Raw genomic sequence first — 6000 nt, forward strand, 5'->3', positions numbered from 1 at the left:
GGCTGTGCTCCACTGGCCCTTAATGCAGAAACTCCAGTGTTAACAGCAGGCATATACAATGCACTCCGTGACCAGTTTTTTAGGTGCACCTGCTAACCCACATTTCCTGCTACACCAAACAGCCCAATGTGGCTAAAATTAAATCTGTATAGCATACAGACATACAGAGGTTTAGCTGTTGTTCAATCAAACACGAGAATAGGCAAGAAACTTTGAATATGGTATGACTATTTTTGTGAGATTTGTAGGTTCCAGCATTTTAGAAACAGTGGCCCTTCTAGGATTTTCATGCACTACAGACTTGTGACTTTACCGAGTAGGGCAAGATTAAAAAAAATCCAGAAAGCAGCAGTTCTGTCGGTAAAAACACGCTTAATGAAAGAGGTTAGTTGAAGAGGGACGGTCTTGTTCAGGCTAATAGAAAAGCAATGCATTCTCAAATAGCATCTCTTTACATCAGTGGAATTCAGAAGTGGCGTTTCTGAACACACATGTCAGACCTTGACGCCAATGGGTTGCAGCAGCAGAACACCAATGTGTGTCCTATGCCAACTATGAGTCGCAAGAACATGAAGCTGCAGTGGGCATGTTATTGCCAACAGTCACCAAACCAGGAAAATGTTGTCTGGTCTGACCAGTCTCTTATTACTGCGGTTACCTGTTCAAGGAAGTGTCAAAATTTGGAATAAATAGCATGAATCTGTCCAGCTTTGTTTTAATGGTACAGTTGAGGTTGGTAGTGTAATGGTACAGGGAATATTTTTGTGCAACATATTAGGCCCGTTGATGCCATTTCCATTAATGTGGTTATGCGCTGTTGTCAAGCGTGTATTCCTTTATGATCACAAATGGTTTCTTCTAGTAGGATAATGCTCCATCTCTTAAAGCACATATCACCTCAAGCTGGCTCCACAAAACTTAAAATGACTTGAAATAAAATCTCTGCATAATTTTGGGTTGGGGTGGAACAGGAGGTTTGCAGAAATGTGTGTGTATATACTGTATGTTTGTATATGGACTGCATCAGACTGCAAACCTCTAAATCTACTTGAAGGACTGAAAGACCTCAGTGGGGGCACCATATAGAAAAAAGGTGCTGTCATTTCTACGTGGTATGCAAATACCCTTCAATTAAAATTTTCAATGTCCACTTTCATCATGTCTAAATTTTTGAATAGTAATTATAAACTGTGGATCAGAGGGGTATATCATGAGGAAATGTGACTTTGTCCCAAACATTATAGAGGGTACAGTATATATGGGGAAATATACAGTTGAAGTCAGAAGTTTACCTACACTTAGGGTGAATTCTTTCAAACTCGCTTTATAACCCCTTCACAGAAAATTTACTAGCAAACTGTAAATATTGCATATTGTTTAAAACATTGACTTTGTGTGGGGCAAAAGTAAGTTTTTCCTGCAGTATTCAAAGTGTTTCACTTTTTATTAATTATATGACAATTCCAGTGGGTCACAAGTTTTAATACACTTTGGTAGCATTGTCTTTAAATTGTTTAACTTGAGCCAAACATTTTACGTAGCCTTCCACAAATGTCTTACAAGTAGAAGCTGGAATTTTGGCCCATTTGTCCAGACAGAACTGGTGTAACTGGTACAGGTTCGTAGGCCTCTTTGCTTGCAGATACTTTCTCAGTTCTGCCCACAAATTTTCAATTGGATTCAGGACTTTGTGATGACCACTCACTACCTTGACTTTGTTGTCCTTAAACCATTTTGCTACAACTTTGGAGGTATGCATTTGGGGTCATTGTCCATTTGGAAGACCCATTTTCAGCTGAGCTTTAGCTTCTTTCCTGAGCTCTTGAGATGTTGCTGTAGTATATCTGCATAATTTTCCCTTCTCATGATGCCATCTATTTTATGAAGTGCACCAGTTTCTCCTGCAGCAAAGTATCCCCACAACTTGATACTCCCTCCCCCATGCTTGACAGTTGAGATGGTGTTCTTTGGCTTGCAAGCCTTGCCCATTTTCCTCCAAACATGGCGATGGTCATTCTGGCCAATCAGTTTGATGATGGATTCATCAGACCAGAGGGTCTTTGTCCCCGTGTGCCATTGCAAACTACAGTCTGGCTTTTGTATGGCGGCTTTGGAACAGTAGCTTGTTTCTTGCTGATCAGCCTTTCAAGTTATGTTGATATATAGAACTTGTTTTACTGTGGATATAGACATTTGTTTACCTGTTTCCTCCAACATCTTCACAGGGTGCCTTGCTGCTGTTCTTGGATTGATTTGCTCTTTTCGTGCCAAATTACATTCTTCTGTAGGAGACACAATGTGTCTCCTTCCTGAGCTATATGACGGCTGCTTGTTCTCATGGTGTTTATACTTGTGTATTATTGTTTGAACAGATGAATGTGGAACTTTTAGAAATTATTCCCAAGGATGAATCGGATTCATGCAGGTCCACAATTACAGACCAAGGTCCGATTTCTTTTGATTTTCCTATTATGTCAAGCAAAGAGGTAGTGCGTTTGATGGTAGGCCTTAATATACATCCACATGTTGACTCTTCTTCTTCTTTTGGCTGCTCCTGTCAGGGGTTGCAACAGCGGATCATCTTCTTCCATATCTTTCTGTCCTCGTCATCTTGCTCTGTCACACCCATCACCTGCATGTCCTCTCTCACCACATCCATAAACCTTCTCTTAGGCCTTCCTCTTTTCCTCTTCGCTGGCAGGTCTATCCTTAGCATCCTTCTCCCAATATACCCAGCATCTCTCCTCAGCACATGTCCAAACCAACACAATCTCGCCTCTCTGACTTTGTCTCCCAACCATCCAACTTGAACAGACTCTCTAATGTACTCATTTCTAATCTTAAACATTCTCGTCACACCCAGTGCAAATCTTAGCATCTTTTAACTCTGCTACCTCCAGCTTTGTCTCCTGCTTTCTGGTCAGTGCCACCGTCTTCAACCCATATAACATCTAATTAGGCTAAATGGCTAATTGCCTAAAGGCTTGACATCATGTTCTGGAATTTTCCAAGTTGTTTAAAGCCACAGTTAACAAAGTGTATGTAAATGTGTGACCCACTTGGAATTGTGATATACAGTCAATAAAAAGTGAAATACTCGTGTCTATGGACATTTTTTAGGAAAAAAAAGTAATGTCTTAAATGATTTGCCAAATTTATAAGTTGTTAGTATAAAATCTGTAGAGGGATTATAAAGTGAGCTTTAAAGAATTCACCCTAAGTGTATGTAAACTTCTGACTATAACTGTATATGGGGAAGGTGCTCAAAATTTGGCAAAAGTAGGTTTAACAATGTGGATTAGTACACTGCCGAAACACACATTCAGTTTTATATATGGGCAATGAATCTCTACATAATATGATCCAGCCAGACTGGTTCAAACTGACGGAAAGGCTATGGAGGAGGAGGTTGGGCGCATGCACTGATGGCGCACCACCTGCTACAGTAACTCAGATAACCACTCTGTATGTACAACTGTGGTGAGCAAAGAAGCATCTCAGAATGCACAACACATTGAACCTTGAGGCAGATGAGGCTACAACAGCAGAAGACCACCTCGGGTTCCACTCCTAGCAACCAAAAAGAGAGGCTGCGGTGGGCACAGGATCATTAAAACTGGACAGTTGAACACTGTAAAAACCTACTCTGGCTCCTGCTAAGACGCAAAGATAGTAGAGTTAAACCTGCCTTCTGTGTGGGGAATGTTTTCTTGGCACACCTCTGGCGTTTTAATATAAATAAATCATTGCTTGAATGCTACAGCCTACTTGAATTTTGTTGTTGACCATGTGTATCCTTTCATGCCGAAAAAAATGCCCATCTTGTAATGGCTACTTCCAGCATGATAATGCACCATGTCACAAAGCAAAAATCATTTCAAATTGGTTTCATAAACATGACAATGAGTTTGGTGTTTTTCAGTGGTGTTCACAGCCCCCCTGGTTCTGAATCCAATACGACACCTTGGGGATATGGCAGAACAGGACAATGTGCATGATGCAATCACGTCACCATGGACCAGAAACTCAAAGGAATGTTTCCCACATTTTTTGAAGTCCATGCCACAAACAAATGGGGCTGTTTTAAGAGTAAAAGGCCTACCTAGTATTAGTATAGTCTTCCTAGTCATTTGCTCAGTTACTGTATGGCTATAAGCTATTCAAGTTAACATGGCAGAAGGCTTAGTCTAACCAGAGGACATTGTGTAAAGTCTGATAAAAATGAGAGATACCCAAGAGTGCTTCTTTGATCACTGTGACAGAATTAACCTTATGCTGAAGTTGCTCCACGGCTTGACCAGAGTGACACACAAGGAGGTTGAGGAATTGTTTAGCCAATGAAACTCCATCCAGAGGGTTCAGTGGAGTCCAAGGAACAGAGGCAGCATTTCTAATTAACGTACATTTGTAAAAATCTCCCATATTCATGCTAATGTTCTACCACCCCACTGTGTAAAAGGAACACATTTGTAATCCCAGACTAAACACACACAAAAATAATGTCACAACAGTAATTTTGTTATGTTTACCACTTTAATATTTTTATGGAAGTTTGACAGATTATTACATGATTGTACTGCATTCAATAATGTAATACACTCCTTTATTTGTAATACTTGTTCAGTTGCCTTATTTTGTATTTTATTTTATTTGTTGCCACAATCGTACCGTATACAAACTGCTACCAGCTCTGGCTCACCAAAATCCTGCAATAAATATTAAAGATGTGTTTGGGGGTGTGCACAACATCCAGACAAGGATGAAATAGCTCATTGAAGAATGTGTGTGTCAATGCTAGAAGATCCCGTTCCATTTATAGTAATAGTTAATGCTCTACCATTCTACTTCTCACGTAGAGTTCCAACCTCCTAGAATCTGTTTAAAACTTTGTGTGGCTTTCTGAAAATGTTTAGACTTTTTGACAGGCTTATTTCTTTTCTATGACTTCCAAAGGTACCATAAAAGACCGCTTAGGAGCAACACAAAGAGAGAACAGAATGCCTTACCTTTCTTCTCCAGAATGTATTTTATTAGTTCTTGTTTAAAAGAACTGACTAAAATGTGATGTTATGGATACAAACGGCTGGGGAATTTGGTGTCACAAAGTGCATACTAACTTGCTGATTACTGTATTGTCAATTCCCTGCTTTTCAAGCTGATGAGATACTTTATTACTTTCTAAAAGTGACTCTTACATATTATGTGGTACCACCTATATTGTCTTTGTACACTGTCCTTGCTCTTTTGAAATAACTCTTCACATGACTTTGTTTGTGTCAAAACACCTTTTTTAATATTAGTTTTGACCAATAAATTTCTCCTAGTATACCACTACTTCGCAAGGCTTCCACCAAGGACACATCTATAAATTTAGACATTCTGATTTAAACCAAACAGGATTTATTTCTCATTTTATGTTTATTTGTGAATAAACATTTTTCAAAAAAATAAAATCTCTCAAGTGACCTCCACATCTGCAAAAGAGCAATCATTCTAAGAGCAGGCAGTCTTCTTGATGCTCCCACATTTAAAGAAGAGTTTTAAGTTACCTTAAATTCTTTGCACTTAAAGTTTAATTAATAAAAAATTATATTCTTGAGAGAATCAGTTGATCATTTGTAGTAATACAGTGGCTCAAAGATTTGTCAGTTACCCTCTTCTGGTGGAAGTCTGGCACGTCAGTCTCCATTCTGCAGGAACGCAAACTTCGGTCTCGTTTACAGCAGGGACCTTTCTACTGTTGCATTTCCTGCGTCGTAATTTTTTGTCAGCCTAGAAATGCCCACCAAATACTACAGGAAAAGTTACAAGGAATAAAAATGCTACAGGTTTAATTTGAATATACTGCCATTTTCACTCCTATGCTGCTCCATTTATTGCCTCAACATACCAAACGACCCAACAGTTGCTCATCCCCATGGTATGTGTTCCTCTGTGATTAAAGGAAGAGTATAAACATTAGTAATCTACTGCCCTGGTCAAGTCAAAAATAGAGGCATG

This window comes from Erpetoichthys calabaricus, chromosome 18 (genome assembly GCF_900747795.2).
Source record: "Erpetoichthys calabaricus chromosome 18, fErpCal1.3, whole genome shotgun sequence".
Classification (NCBI taxonomy): Eukaryota; Metazoa; Chordata; class Cladistia; order Polypteriformes; family Polypteridae; genus Erpetoichthys; species Erpetoichthys calabaricus.